Genomic DNA, 16,795 nt, shown 5'->3' with positions numbered 1-16,795 from the left:
TTCAACTTAATGCTTTTCTTCTCCTCTCTCTAAGAAAAAAATACAAATAACAAATCCATCTTCACTCCAAAACAACAACAATGACATCAGACAAAACTGATCTCTATCTCCTGTGCTCAATTACTCTTTCATTTCAAGGAAACAAGGAAATCAACACAGGTGGTGGCCATTCAGCCCATCGTGCCTGCACGAACACCACACCAATCCATCCACACAAGATGCAAGGAAGAAAATACAAAAAAAATATTTTTAATGAATGAATTTTTTTCTTATAGTTTTTGTATTTTTCTTTTCTTTTCTTTTCTTCCCCTTAGGGGAGGGGGCGTGGACTTGGTTAAAAACACACATCAACCACACAACCCCCTTGACAAGACCCCCAACAACAGCAATCCATGCACATGCAACAATCACCCATCAATACTCAAACTACCTAAAACTCATCAACATCCCTATACCTCTCTATCTCCATAACTTCCAGGTACCTATGTAATTCTAATTTAATCTTATCTACTGTTCCTGCTGCCACGACATTTCCAGGGAGACCATTCCATACATTAACTACTCTCTGAGTAAAAGTCCCCTGCCTTGCTACCATCTTAACTCTCCTCTTCTTTACTCTCAAGCTATGGCCCCTGGTCCTATCACTGTCTACTCTGCTGAATAATTCATCTGCACTTATTTTATCGATACCTTTCATCATCTTAAAAATCTGTCATATCTCCGCGTAACCGCCTCCTTTCTCCTGAATAAAGCCCCGTCTCCTTCAGCCGCTCCTCATAGCTGAGTCTAACAAGGCCCGGAATCAATCTGGTAGCCCTGCGCTGAACCCTCTCTATGGCATCTATGTCCTTCCTAAGTTGTGGTGAGCAAAATTTCACACACTATTCTAGATGTGTGGCCCTCACTAAATTCCTGTACAATGTTAACACCACCTCTTGATTTACAATTTATCTCGGCTAATCATGGTTAATTGGTTGGGGGTTGCTGGTGGATGTTAAAGATCCCCACAGTATATCTTTCCTCATCTACAAGGGGGCAATTGCATCAGCGACATTACCACATCGCCAAGAAATGATGCAAACAGCAGCCACATGTTGCATATGCTCAGACCAAATCCCGATCAGACTATCCCTACAGGGGATTCCTTCTCCTGTTCAACTCTTCCCTTGACTTTAATCCATCGAGCTTGATGATCATTTTCTATACTTCCTTTACCTGATTTGCCACAATGAGCTACAGATGGCCACATCGGCACTTTGCTAACATTGAGAGTGGTCTCAGCCTGGAGGGTGAAAAAAGGAAAGCAGTCGATATAATGCCCCCCCCCCCCGCATTAAGTTCTAATGCTAAACATTGTGTATGAATGCATATCTTTAGATGTTCCTTGGAAGAAATGAAGGTTATACCATTTTCTTTTCATATTGTTCTTTTACAGAATATGTGTGTGTGTTTGTGTTTTACAGTACAGTGTTCAACCCGGTCATAAGTCCAACCACTCCTCATAGTTGTGGCCGAGAGTAACAACTAACAAGACAGATCACTTTCAGTTTATTTAGGTGATTGAGCTCGTTATGGAAGGTAGTATAATCGTTCTGTAGTCCTTCCAGCTGGTGCACATGACAAGTCGATGTATCAGACTTCACTGGAATGACAGAGAGCTCCCGAGCTCGTGACATCAAGGTGATTTCGATCAATTCACAGGCCTCTGAGAATTGAGTTCATGCAATTTCAACATTCTCATGATAGTTTTTAAGGAGTAAATAAGAAACGGTTTGGTTAGTTTAAAGAGAGGGTGAGACTCAATATTAAAAGCATATCAGTGCATATCACCAAAAAATTGTAATATGCCTGCAGTACTCCGATGGCTTTCTGCAAAAACAATTTCCCTCATATTGTCATTGTTAATCTCACCTTTGCCATCCATTTGAGAGACGACAGGGTGTCCAGGTCATCTGGGATGGTGAAGCTGTTCATCCTCATTTTCTTCCTACTCACCCTCATACCTCGATGAATTCCTCGTGATATGATAGGATGCCGCCATCCTGAAGGTAAAGAAACTCAACTCCACCAAAAAATTGTTTTGTTTGCATTACTCTCCTCCATCACCTCTCTGTCTCTGTCTCTGTCTCTGTCTCTGTCTCTGTCTCTGTCTCTGTCTCTGTCTCTGTCTCTGTCTCTGTCTCTGTCTCTGTCTCTGTCTCTGTCTCTGTCTCTGTCTCTCTCTCTCTGTCTCTGTCTCTGTCTCTGTCTCTGTCTCTGTCTCTGTCGCGGTCTCTGTCTCTGTCTCTGTCTCTGGCTCTGTCTCTGTCTCTGTCTCTGTCTCTGTCTCTCTCTCTCTCTCTCTCTCTCTCTCTCTCTCTGTCTCTGTCTCTGTCTCTGTCTCTGTCTCTCTCTCTCTCTCTCTCTCTCTCTCTCTCTCTCTCTCTCTCTCTGTCTCTCTCTCGCTCTCTCCCCACCTCCACCCCGTTCCTCACTCTTCTCCCCTTCCTAGCCTTCACCCACTCCTCACTTCCCATCCCCCCTCTCTCTCCTCTCCCTTTATTTTTCTCCACTCCTCAGTGAAGTGACTGATTGTATTTTCTAGTAAACAAACAAAAATACATTTTATAATATTAGTTACAGAGAAAACGAAGTTTTTTTTTAATAAAAATAAAAAAACTCAACAGACAGTTCATCTCTCGGTACTATCTATAAAAGACATGTTTGTCTGTCCATGTGTGTGTGTCGCCATTTTTCTTCGAAATGGCAGAACGGACCTTTGTCAAACTTTGAGAGGTTCTTCAGTGAGTGTCGGGGAGTGTTTTCGGAAAAATATATTTTTTTAAGTTGGTTTTTTTTTTAATCGCTCTATAGGGCCTCAGCCTTTGTTGGTAAAAGGGAAGAACCATCCTCAGATCCTCGGTGCGTGCACAGAAATGTTTTAGGTTCTCAAAAAAAAAACGAGGGTGGGGTGGGGGGAAACAAAATTTGATTTATTCAAAGCACCAACAGGATGAGAACAGCACAGGGTAATGCCGGGTACCCCTGATAGTACTTTATGAAATAAAACTTTTAAATTGAGATGCCTGTATTGCTGTGATAGTGTTAATGATGTGTCACAGTCAAGGACAAGGATTTCTGCATTTGTAAGTTTTGTTGGTTACAAACTTCTCTTTCCTGCTTGTCAAGACATTTTTCCCACATGATATTACACGCCTGGCTAAGTCCTCCATGATCAATACCTTCATCGCTGCAGGGTGTTAGGAAGGTAACCATACAGTCTCCTGACTTAAACTCGGGAAACCCTGGAGTGAAGTTTTAAACCTAGTCAAAATCGGCCAATTGCCATCAACTCCCAGATTGTACTCTGGTGGGACTGGGATCGGTACATCGAAGATCCGTCAAATTTTGACAGATGAAAATGTACCAGAAAAGAGGACCGTGGGCCAAACTTCAGCTCTCCAGGACGTATGGAACCTTGAAAACGAACGGCTCAAAGATTTGAAACGGGACAAACAAAGTTCAGATGAAGTTAAATAAATGTGTGTTATAATAATAATAATAATAATAATAATAATAATAATAATAATAATAATAATAAAAAAAACATCTCAAAAGTTGATATGATGTAATGCTCGTGAAGTAGATATCTCAAATTATTGAAACGTTTGAAATTTGGGAATGAAGGCTTATATCTGAATTATTTTCCCCAGTATTTCATTGTTTTTCCCCAATATTCCCCAGTAGTTTACTTTGTTTCATTTCCTGGTCTATTGATGGAAAGCCCACTGATGGGGAGTCAAAAAATAGGGGGAAATACCCCTGGGCGCTCACCTGGTAGAACAATGATACTGAGGAGGAAGTCAACATGGGATGGAATCTGCAAAATATACCAATGAACAAATGTTATTGCAAATACCTATTTTGGGGGGCAACCCCCTCCCCCCCCATTCCCCTCTCCCCCGTAAATCCCCTTTGACTCCGATTTTCTTTTTAAATAGTGTGAACAAACTTTAGTACATCACAGGTGATTAAGGTTGTGGTCAAGTTTCATCAAAATTGTGTGTGTGTGTGTGTGTGTGTGTGTGTGTGTGTGTGTGTGTGTGTGTGTGTGTGTGTGTGTGTGTGTGTGTGTGTGTGTGTGTGTGTGTGTGTGTGTGTGTGTGGTTTCGGAGAAGAAAGTAAATACATATTTTGGGGGAAATCACCCCTTAGACCCACTTTAAACCTTTATTTTTTTATTTTATTTTAATGTCATGAACAAACTTTAGTACATCACAGGTGATTAAGGTTGTCGTCAAGTTTCATCAAAATCGTGTGTGTAGTTTATAAGAAGAGAACAAATACCTCTTTAGGGGGGGCTAACCCTCTGTAAACTCACTCAAACCCTGGGTTTATTATTAATATTATTTTTTAATAATGCCTTGAACAAACTTTGGTACATCACGGATGATGAAGGTTGTGGTAAAGTTTCATTGAAATCGTATGTGTAGTTTCAGAGAAGTTGCAAGTATTTGCGGACGGACTGATGGACGGACGCTGCACCATTCCATAAGCTCCCTGGAAGTACATTCCAGGTGATCTAAAAAAAAGCAGTGAATCGACATTTTTTGAGGAAATACTCCAAAACTAGCTGCAACTTTGTTTCCAAAAAAAAAAAAAACGATAAAATAAAAAGCATTAAAAATATCAATAAATAAATAAGCAAGAAGAATATGTCGTGCAGAGCACGATACTTGCAAAATTTATAAAACAAATTTGCCCTAAAAAATAATTGGTGGTTGAATTCAATGACCAAATATGCAACTCCTCTAAAAATTTCAAGTCAATCGGATGAAAATTTATAATTTTAGAAGTTCGGCCTATGTTGACCTTTTGGCCGATGTGGACCTACAAAATATAATTGGTGGTTGAATTCAGTGACCTGAAATATAAATCCTCTTCTAATTTCAAGTCAATCGGATGAAAATTTACAATTTTGGAAATTTGCCCTATGTTGACCTTTTGGCCGATGTGGACCTACAAAATATAATTGGCTGGTTGAATTCAGTGACCTGAAATATAAATCCTCTTCTCGTTTCAAGTCAATCGGATGAAAATTTACAATTTTAGAAATCCGGCCTATGTTGACCTTTTGGCTGATGTGGACCTACGAAATATAATTGGTGGTTGAATTCAGTGACCTGAAATATAAATCCTCTTGAAATTTCAAGTCAATCAGATGAAATTTGAGGATTTTAGAAACACCACCTTAGTTGTTGACCTTGGGCCTATGTTTACCTTTTGGTCCATGTTGACCTCAAAAAGAATTGGCTCCGTGAATTCAGTGACATGAAGTATAAATCCTCTTCAAATTTCAAGTTAATCGGATGAAAATTGAGGATTTTAGAAAGCTCACCAAAGTTGTTGACCTTTTGACCTTTTGACCTCAAACAATAGGCTCTTCCGCATGACAAACTCTACCATGTGGTGAAGTTTCATGAGGATCGGTTTAAAATTGTGACCTGTAGGCGACAAACAGACAGACAGAATAACAAAATCAACGAACCAATATATTGTTACGGCTGTGGAAATTGACAGAACACCATAAAGGTCCCGACATCAGTTAGGCCGATAAGTCCGTGTCCAGATAGATTTCCCCGCCGTTGTTTAAAGGGAACTATTCATGTTAACCGGGCTGTGATCTTTGAGTCAACCAATTATATTCTTTACTATCGTTATTCTTTACTATCGTTATTCTTTACTATCGTTATTTTGGACCAACCACGTCCACCACCAGCATCTTTCTCAACAACCGCTTTACAACAACCACCACCACCACCACCAACATCGCTCTCAACAACCGCTTCAGACCAACCGCTTTCCACCACCAAAACCACACCACCCTCTCACCAAACCACGCCATCCTCACCACTTCGCCAGTAACCGTCAATATCTCCACACCACAAACATCGCCTCACCTTCGTCTCCGAAACGACGCCATCTTTGCGCCAGCCGCGGCGAGTCCGCATCGAGCGGCGTCGCTGCAGGCCGACGCGGGACATTTGCTCGTCGGATCAAGCTTGGTGATCTCGCGCACGTCCGCTTTCCGCGCAGAGGTCAGAGGCGATCGGATCGAGAGGCTTGGTGATCTAGCGCACATCCGCTTTCCGCGCAGAGGTCAGAGGTCGAGGATCGGAGGCCAAACCGTGTCTCACCAGCCCTATAAAAGGACGAGCAGTGCGCCAAGCTCACGTTCGAGTTGGGTCGAGTCGAGTTGATCTGTCGGCCTGAGTCAGTCTGGAGAGGTCGGGGAGTTGGGAGGAAGCCAGAAGCCAAGGAGCTGCGTGGAAGTCTGGGCTCGTGGCGGAGTTGGGAGCTTGGAGCTTGCAGTCGGTGCAGAGTCCGGGTGTCGCGAAGGAGACGCGAGCTGGAGGCGCAGCCTTGCCTGCTGTGTCGCGCGGAACCGTGCGTTCGTGTGGAGAGAGCCGGAGAGAGCTTGCCAGCCAGCGACAGGCAGTCCGAGGTGATCGGGCTTCGGCGCAGTTCGAGCATCACTGAGGGACGGACGGGTTTTTACAGAGCATCAACTCGAAGAGAGTAAAGACCCGTTCGTTCCTCTCAAATGAGTTGCCGACTGAGACCGAATCACCCGGCCGCTTGGCAAGGCCCGAGCTCGACCGCGGCTTCGCTAGCTTCCGTGGGGAAGGAGCATCGCGGGTCGCCCAAGCACGTTCGTGTGGAGAGAGCCGGAGAGAGCTCGCCTGCCACACGGAAGGCCCGAGCTCGACCGTGGTTATGCTAGCTGCTGTGGGGACGGGACATCGCGGGTCGCCCAATCCAGACACCACGAGGGTGCAGGTAACCTGCAACGGTCTCGTGGGACTCGTTCGGTCTGCCAAGTCCCACGCCATAAAGACCCAAGAGGTCCAGTCTGACCCCATTGCCTTTGATGGGGTCTTTTTCCTGCTTTTCTTTCGAATGAATGTTGTGGTGCCGAGTCCCGTAAGTAAAACTGTGTAAGTGACTGTACATTAATAATTACTTGTAGACGGTTGTAGCGCTTTGGCTTGCCCACGTGCCGTGCCGCATTCATTGCTTGTTCTGTATACGTGCATGTTGGTGTTTTTGAATGACTGCATGATTGTTCCTGCATACGTAGAGTAAATAAATGTGCTGGTTTAAATGTAAACCTGTTCGTTGCGTCCATGCCCCCATTGAAATGCCATCTTGTATTGCGGAATATTAGTTGGCTTTTAAATGGCCGGTAAAGTGATCGGGTCCAACGGGACTGCGCAATATTATCCCGCTCGGTTATCCCAAAAGGAAGTGGGCTGCTTAAGCGGCTCGTTTCCAAGCGGTCCCGTTGAGGTACAACCTCTCGGTAACCTACCTGCGCGAATAATTAGGTAAATCGAAGATTTGGCGATCGGACCCTGGAGCGCGCGGGTAGGGTACGGACAAGGTTGTGGTGGGATTGAAAACCCATCTTTGACTGGTTTCTGACGCCATTGCAGAAAGTCACGACTGGATTGTCCGTTCGGTGGGCGAACCAGCTGCTATTGGTGGAAAGCGGCCGATCGCACGCTGGGCGGGCGAGAATTCTCCAACAATATACTTGAAAAATCTTCGATTTTGCAACTAATAAACTTCACTGTTTTGGTTTTCTACAAATAACAAGATCAAAAACGCAAACTCGTCTCCATTTTTATCCATGAACCTTTGAGTTAATCGTGGACTGAAACTCCTCCACCTGATGAAAATGGACCTTGAACTTGAATGTACTGTAAAGATTGCATTAGCAATCCTGGTCAGTGCAGATTCAACTCGGAAGAGGCCTCCTGATCAGCATCAGCCTTATGGTCCATCAGTTCACCTGTGAGGTTTGAAAGCTGGGACAGCCTCAGATTATTTGAGGACTGACTGAAATATCTCACCTCATCCATTCCCAAGATTTATGACTGAAGTTATTCTTAACTTTGATCTCTTCACCAGAAGAGTGCACTAAGCCTTGGCATTTGAAAATGTCAGTGATCCGACAGTTGTCAGCTCACAGAGCCAAGACAACAGCATTACTCTCTTGGAAGAGACTTCTTCTTTAGGATGCTGCACAAGGCTATGGGTAGCATCATTTGCTGGGGGCACGGCTTCACCGCTCATGTACTGCCCCCTGTAAATTTGAGCAGGAATTTGGAATTTATTCATTTTGCTGGTTATAGCTCGTCTACTCTTTGGGAAGGACACCGTGGGATCTTTAATGTACCGTACCCACAAATAATACCAGCAGAAACACCAGGATGACAGTTTGTAGCTTGGTCTGGATTCAAACCCAGGCGAGATAGCTCAGAGACGAGTGTGCTTACCTCGATGCTATCCTTCCAACCCATGAAAGAGACGAACATTGACAGAAAGACATTAATGCATAATGAACGAGTCGTTATATTTCTTGGATTTAGAATTTGGAGTTATGGAATCGTTGAAGTCGTGTGTTGGATATGGATCCTGAATAGGCAAAACTGCAATACAAAATATCTCAGGGTTTCACAATCGCTTCAGTCTTTTTATGCATACAGTGTTGAGGATCATGGAGGAGCTGGAACACAGAACTGATTAGGACTTGACGAAATGAAAAGAACAGTAGAAAAAGAGGTGGGGGCATACTAACAGCGGGGTTGAGGTACAAAATAGAGGGAGACATGGAGAAATAAGGGATTTGGGGAAGGGGTAGTGAAGGACGTACGGGGTGGACAAGATGGATACAGCAGAAAACTGTCAGGAAGAAAAAACTCAAAACCTTGAAAGAGGTTGGCTTTGGGGATGGTTTATGGGAATAGCAAACATCATGGTTGTGGATGGGGGGTGATCTGAGATAGTGGTGAACAGCTGTCTTGAAGTCATGGAGGAAAGAATGAGATTGAAGAGAATGTGGAAGTTGTTTCCATGGGTGTGAAAAAAGAGGAACGAATGAGTGGATGTAAGTCGTGATCCTGGATTTAGGTAGTTTCACCAGATGGTATACGATGTGATTCTGGATGATAGACAATGCGTTCACTGCAGAAAACTTGGGAGGTGGGGGGGGGGATGGGGCTGCAGGAGGAGTGAAGTGGACAGAAAGGGCAGAGGGTCCAAGACCAGAAAGGAGGCAGTAGAAGGCAGAGAGAGCACCGACCTGTCTACGATGGGAAAGTGATAGGTCCAGAGCTTTTATTTTATTTACAGGATCTAAAAGCTTTGGTATAGTGTCCTTGGTCTTGGGCATTTATGATTCGTTCTCCATTCCAGTTGAGCTGACCTCTTCTTAGTCATTCCAGTAAGCCTTCTTTGTCCACACCCAATCTGTCCACCAATTTTTTTTTTTTTTTACTATCTCCCTACTCTCTTCTCATTCTTCCAATTGTCGATGTATATCTGTTGACATTGCACCTCATACAGGGTGTATGATAAGTCAATACCAAATTTTAAATTGTTGTCGCAGCTTTATTTTTGAACTAATTTTCATGAAACAAAATGTAAATGACAGTGTCCAATAGCGTGGAGCCAAAACAACCTTGAAGAACTGGAGAGAATAACCACTGTTCTCACCAACATCAATGAAAACATGTTGCGATCAGCAGTAGCAAATGTGCCAGTCCGATTAATGAAATGTGTTGATGGCGTTGGAGCATATGTGGAGGTTTAAAGAGGTGTGCATAAAACCTCACTGGACTCTTTCATTTACAGTTTGCTTCATAAATAAAACTGCTACAACAATTTATAATTGGGTGTTCACTTATCATACACAATGTATATTTATTTTATCTTTTTTGCAATCACTGGGGCTGTATTCATCGAGTTCCATCAGGCCACTACCTCCATCTTGTCTTGGTAGGTACATTCTCGGGATGCACTAAGTTTTTGTGGAACATTTTGTCAATCATGAGGAGTGTCCTTGTTTTGATATCTAGGTTGTTGATATCCGCTTGTAGCCAGATTATCATTCCGCAGTTGAATTGGAATACTAGTATTACAAGGTGGTGTATGGTTTTGATTTTGTTTCTTGGGGAGAAGTATGTTTTCAGGATCAGTCTCATTCTATGCTGGTATTCTTTGGGAATTATTTTACGCATTTGGTTATGACATGTTTGGAGTTGGAAGTCATTTATGAAGATCAGGAATAGGACTGGGCTCAGAAGACTGTCTTGGTGCACTCCAGCCTTGACGGCGAGATAAAATGAAAGGATTCCATGGAGAGCCACATGTTGGCCTTGTAGAGTTATTTTTATTGAGAGTGGAGGTGGAGAGTCAGTATTAAGCCATGCGTGGAGTTGGCCTTGGATATGATCAGCAGAGTGTTTGGAGAGTAAGGCGGGATGCCAGACTGTATCAAAAGCACGAGATACGTATGTCCAGAGAGTTGGCCCTGATCTCATGTCTGACATTGACTGCCTCCATCCATTGTTGGGTGAGTCGAAGCAGCATGTCCAAGGTATATTGATGTGGTCTGATTCTAAATTAGTGATCTGAGATGAGTCTGTTGGTGAAAAGGAAGGATTTCATATCAACTGCGATGATGGATTCCATGACCTTGCTGATTACAATTGGAAGTAAGCCGATAGGTCTGTAATTGAGGGGATCCGTTTTTGCACTTTTTTTGTAATGCAGTGATGTTGGCTGATTTACAAGCAGATGGAAGATGACCTAGGCCGGACGATAAATGATAGGGTGAAAAGAGTATAGAGAGGATGCACAAGAGCAGCAAAGCAGGATTTTAAGATGCATGAGCTGATTCCGTCAGGTCCAGGATCAGAGTCAGAGTTGTGGGTTGAAAGAGCCTTCTCCAGCAGATTCTCAGGTGTAAATGACAGAGTCCAGCACCAGCTGGGTACACCAGGGAAGGATGGGTACTGAGAGTAAGTGGTTGGAGACAAGATTTGGAAGCAAACACAGACTTGAGACAATCGGCCTTCTCCCGGGTGGAGTCGGCTGTGGTGCCAGTTGAAAAGAGGGAAGGGATGGAAGAATGGCATACAAGGCACCACCACGTTTTGGAGAAGGGAGACAAGTTTGAAAGTTTATTCTTCAGGTTGGATGGATGTTGTTTTCTGGCTCTCCTGAGAGTGGACACACACTTGTTGCGGACTTTTTGGAATGTACTGAGATTGCCTTAGGTTGGATTTGTCTTTCAGGAAGAGAAAGCAAGTTGTTTCAGAGCAACTTGCCCCACCACAGGATTCAGTGTACCATGGGTGGGAAGAGGGGAAGGATAATAATTGAAGACGAGATGGAATGAATCTGTGTACGAGAGAGAACAGGGTTCTGTGGAAGAATTTCCAGGTTGAGTTAACATCAGGGGCAATTGATATGGGAGCCCAGACCTGAAGAGTCCGTGTCAATCTGCCTGAGTGAACTGCAAGAATTGCCGATGCTCTCTGAGAATAGCCAGCAAGATGTTGACTTTCACAAGCACATGATCAGATGAACCAATTGGAGCAGAGGAAGAGCAGGAGACATTTGTGGGGAAGTTGGTCATCAGTAAGTCCAGAAGGGAAGATTTGCCATTGGTGGAAATGTGGGTGGGAAAGTTCTTCAGTGCCGTTCCTCATCCTCATTGTCACAGTGAAACCACCGTCCTCGGGCTTTGTCCTTCGATACAGCAGATATCCATCATCACCTGTTTGTGGTTCATGAAGTAGATTTTTTCCGGATATTTCTTGGATAATTTTCTGTCCTTCATGCAGAGTGAGTTGGGGTTCAAAGGGCCACCAAGGTCCATGAAACGTATTCTTCATTACAGTGTTGAACAGTTCTGGGTATAGTTGAGGATCGGGTAGCTCTGCAGAAATGATCGAATCTATTTGATTTGGTCGGATTTTCTCCACCAGCTGCAACAAAGTGTTGGTATGAGGCAAACCATGCCTTTGCCATTCCACAGAATACATGTAACAATGTGTATCAGCAAAGGATTGCCCTTTAGTTGTCAGATTCATCGTCTTGATGAGTTTTTTCCTGAAAACTCGGGCCACCAATTCTTGTCTGTCACATGCCACCTGACCAGGAAACGATTCCGATGTGATTCCAAGCCAGTTCGGATGTCACGTCAAGGTGATGAACAGATCAGGACATCCATATTTCGGACATCAGTCTTCTTATCTTGTGTGCGTTCATGCATGCAACGGGGGCTCCCAGTGAAGGTCGAGGGCAAAACTGCCAACTGATCAACATCCGAAGTATTCCCACCATTCACCACTGAATCACGCAAATGCACGTATTCGTCGACTCTCAACTGTTTTTGACTCAGATGAATGAACGGTAATCTTTCGCTTTCGATTTTTGCGTACATATTGACGATGAATTGATGGAAATGTTGACGTGAGCGAAGAATGACATTGAAATCTTCAACGCGAACCATTATTCTGTAGGCATAAAAAATCCATTGACGAACCTTCTCAGGAATAGACCTTCCTGTCTCGAGATCTGACAGCAGAACCGTGAAGTTATATCCGTCTTCTCCCTTCCAAAATACGATGGGAAACTGTCGTGGGTCATGTGCACAGTTGGTCTCTCAGATACGTCGTGGGCGATTATCACGATGGTGCACATTGATGTCTCGTTCTTTGAACTTCTGACTGGCAATGACGACAGCAACTTCATCCTTCATCGATTGTTGGAGCGTTGAATCGTCATTCGTTTTGTCCGGTCAGTATTCCATCGGCGCAGATGACAACTGTTAGTTCTTCACTGGTCATTTGCTCAATCACCATTTTAAAGCTTTGCACATATTCGTTTTTGTTTTTTTCCTGGAGCATAATTTGAATATCGAGCACGAAATTTTCTCTAATATCTTCGATATTATTACAGCGCTGTCGAGCTTGTTGGTGATTATCTCCCATGAAATTGATTTGCAAAATTTGGGGTCCTCGTTTGGCAGGGGTCGAAAAGATCCACCTCTGTGATAGACTTGTCCACATACGTTGAACGTGGGCATGTCGCCGGGGTAGGGTAATTTCCTCCGCTCCAAAGGAAGCCATTTGGAAAGCTCTGTTATATTTACGAAGATTCGAAAGCAAATGTCTAGATTTTCTGGATGACCATGAGAATAATCCTCTCATTGGCTCTAGAGGATATTCAAGTTTTGGCAGTTTCACTTTACTGCAAAGCACCACATCCCTGGGGACTCACCTTTCCATTTTCTTGCCTGACAAAACTGACAAACACTGGTTGTACATCCGATCAAAATAATGGGTGAATCTTCATATTGCACAGATGAGTTGTAGTTTGATTCGCAGGTTTTCCATTCACTCTGATAGGGAGCTTGTATCCTCGAGTGTCGTGACTGATCAGATTCTAACTGATTCTGGCAGTTCGTGGTATCTTCTTGCCCATGGCTTCTTGCCGTTGCCAATTGACCACACTGTCTATGCAGTTCTTCCTCTATTTCTGCAGCATGGGTTCTTGCTGCTGCAATTCTGTTGCACTTCCTATGCCATTCTTGCTCTCCAGAGGTCTCCTCAGACTGCTGATTACTTATAGCTGTGGCTCTTGGAGTACGCTGTCCTAAGATGACTCTTTTCTTCGGAGGCATTTTGCTCAACTGCATCAACACGACGAAGGAATTTGCATCAGCGTTGAAGGAACTCCTGCGTTTGCAGGCCAAATAACTTCAAGCCTATGAATGTGAATACCCCAACAGGCCACACAAATCCCTTTCTCCCATGCACCTGGTGCATTGTTACCCTTTCACCTATCTATAATTCCAGCAGTGTGTGTGTGTGTGTGTGTGTGTGTGTGTGTGTGTGTGTGTGTGTGTGTGTGTGTGTGTGTGTGTGTGTGTGTGTGTGACCGCTGTTTCTCGACAACCACTGGTCCGATCTAATTGAAACTTGCCAGGTATATTGCTGGGGCCCTGTGGATGTGCCTTTTCAAGGTTTGATATTAATCGGACAAGTACTTCCCAAGTTATGGCCATTTATTTACCAACCAATGACAGGACACGTTGCTGCGTTTTTTTTTTTTTTCTCTCTCTCTTCTCTTCTCTTTGTGTTTTTCCTTGCAATGACATTGCGAAAAGGCAAAATACGTTGGCGCTAATTGAATAATTGGCCATTAAAACTAAATTGCGAATAATCGTAACTGCGATATGCGAACTTCCAGACAGTGAGGACTTAACTTCCGGACTTCCGGATAGTGACGACTTACTGTATTCTTTCTCGATTTATCGACTTACTGTATTCTTTCTCGATTTATCGACTTACTGTATTCTTTCTCGATTTATCGACTTACTGTATTCTTTCTCGATTTATCGACTTACTGTATTCTTTCTTTCTTGAGTTATGTACTTTCTCGATTTTCTTAAACACAATGCCCCAATCCAGTCGTCGATTACGAGAGTGAAGGAACGGCCTGTGTAGTTGTTTGTAAGTAATTTTTTTTTGGTTTATTTTTTTTTTGGTTTGCATGTACGGCTACGCACGTACGGCCACGCGAGAGCAAAGGAATGGCCTGTGTGGTTGTTTCTGGTACGCGGTTTGAAATTTTTTTTTGTGCACATACGGCCACGCACATACAGGCACGTACTAGTTGTACTAAATCCGAGCAGCATCGTCTCGACACACCAGAAAGTGGAGACCGAACAATGCGTTCTTTTTGATGAAGGAAAGGAACATAAAAAAAACGGGGTGCAGCCGAGGCAGTCCGCTTTTCACCACCCAGTTTATTTCTTATTTTTGGCAGCAGTCTCCTACACTGAAGACTGAACAATGCGTCGTATATTATGAAAGAAAGATATGTTTAACAAAAATCGGGAGTGATGGAGATAGATGTCCACTATACACCACCCAGTTTATTTCTTAATTGAGGGGATAAGTGAGCTTGTTGGTCGGGAAATAACCATCGAAGATGACAGTCATGCAGTTACCCAGGAAAGTCCAGGGCTCAAGTTCTGCTTCATCCTTTAGGCTGCACTTCCACAGTGGATGGGAGTACCCTTCTTAGCTCACCTTCGGTTGGCAATGTGATGCAACACTTTTTTGGTTCCACCATGCCACCAAAGGTAGCACAACTTCAAACCAACTGCAACAGCGAGGACGTATACCAGATCATTTTTTTTTTCTCAGGGGTTTAATGAGCGGCTAACCCTGCTTAAACCTGTCCGGTCCAACATTTTACTTCTATGAAAAAATTGGTCCAAATCTGTCCAGAGGCGTAGGAGTGTATATTATGTAACATACAGACAGACAGATTGACATTTATAGTTATCGATGAGGATTCAGTTTGGAGATATTGGGGAAAGGATGGAGAACTGGAAGTACAGGCATTCAAATGGAATGAGGTCATTGTGGAGTGGAAAAAGAAAGGTTTTATTTTGATGTTTTTGACGCAAGGAGGATAAATGGGACAATGTTGAGGAGGTAGAGGTAAGATATTTGGGAAGAAAGAAACAAAACAAAGAACATGGACACATCATTTTCACACCTTCTCTCCGAGGAGCGGCTGAGTTAGGCCTTGAACAATATCAAACAATTTAAAATATAGCACATACAACGTACGAACTAACGCAAAATATTGGATGGGATATAACAGCAACTCCTGGAAAAAGATGTAACATATAAACACGACAAATCAGGTTCAGAAAACTTCTCTTTCATGAGGTGGAAACGGCAGCCGCAGATTCTATCAGCATGTGCAAAAGAATCCCCGAACCGGATGTGTTGTGATATTTAGGTCGATTTTTATGTTGTCCATTTTTGTTGGTTTTACTCTGTACGAATGTGCATTTCTCGGACTGTATCTCGGACAAATTCCATTTTCATGTCTTCGGAGCACCGTTTTACTAATTTTGGTCAGGTCAGGTCAGGTATGGGAGCATGTGCCAGAACAGCACGTCGCTGCGTCCACTTTCCGCCGGTACTCCAGGGGCCTCCGTCTGGCCATCCCCCAGGCAGATGCCAGGCCCATCCCCATCTCCTTGATTTTGGTTCTTCTGCTAATTTTCAACAAACATTTGTTTTGAGAATATTGGGGGGGGGGGGTGGACTGGGAGGATGGCCAAGAGGTACGGACATTCGCTTCTAAGCTGTCTAGCCTGGGTTAGAATCTCGGCCCAGCTATAAACTGTCACCCCGGTGTTTCACAGGTAAGGTGATTCATCAGAATGTGCGCTATCCCTCGAAGCGACGTTAAGCTAGCACCCCATCTGTACAAATGAGTTGATGGGCGTTAAAGATCCTACAATGTATGTCGCGAAGAATTGGTGAGCTACCACCGGCACCCTGACCAAATTTCAAATTCCTTCCCTAACCTACGGAGAGCACTGCATCAGCATCACAGCTGCATCATCAGGCAATGGTGCTGCTCCACAGCCTTGTCCTGCATCCAAAAGAAGCATACGAACTTCAGGCTGTTAGATGAGACAAGCACAGCCACTGAGCTCAGGGGGAAGTGCCATCACTTCCTGTTGTACTCTGGGTACCAGTGACATCACAACAACAGCACCACTTTTATCCACCACACTCAGCAGGGCATTTCCTAAGGAGGAATTTCCTCCTCCCCATGAATGCCATCCTATGAGGATTGTCTGTGCTTCATCCATTTCAATGCTGAGAGTCAAGCAAGGAAGAAGCATGTACTATTTTTCAAGTGTTTAGTACGAGTCAGCCGGGTTTGAACCTCCACTCGGAGTGAACGCTCGAACCATTTCCACCACTGGATCTGGATTATGCAAGTAGGTGCGTTTTGTAGCCAGTCGTTCATCCTTAATGATGGATGCACTCCAAAAGACGCGGGTGCTTTCTCCAACCTTCATTCCCGAAGGCGACGGTGATTTTGGACAAAGTACTGCGATCAACAATACAGCCAAAGA

The 16,795-nt window shown here is 43.9% G+C and overlaps 1 long non-coding RNA gene across 1 annotated transcript in view; it reads right to left on the bottom strand.

Moving 5' to 3' along the window:
- Positions 1-1,370: 1,370 nt before the first annotated feature.
- The window catches only part of LOC147026714 (uncharacterized), a 249,657-nt gene continuing 234,232 nt past the window's right edge, over positions 1,371-16,795 (bottom strand). The window contains exons 11-13 of the long non-coding RNA XR_015058486.1: positions 5,378-5,483; positions 3,814-3,859; positions 1,371-2,042 (exon numbers count right to left, since the gene is read on the bottom strand). This is a non-coding gene — a long non-coding RNA (uncharacterized LOC147026714). The remainder of the gene's footprint in view (positions 2,043-3,813; positions 3,860-5,377; positions 5,484-16,795) is intronic.

The sequence above is a fragment of the Eptatretus burgeri genome, chromosome 5, assembly GCF_056783735.1.
Source record: "Eptatretus burgeri isolate ZD-2024b chromosome 5, Ebu_testis_v1, whole genome shotgun sequence".
NCBI lineage: Eukaryota > Metazoa > Chordata > Myxini > Myxiniformes > Myxinidae > Eptatretus > Eptatretus burgeri.
Note: the sequence above shows the minus strand (reverse complement) of the source record. Positions and strands in the feature narration are given on the sequence as shown.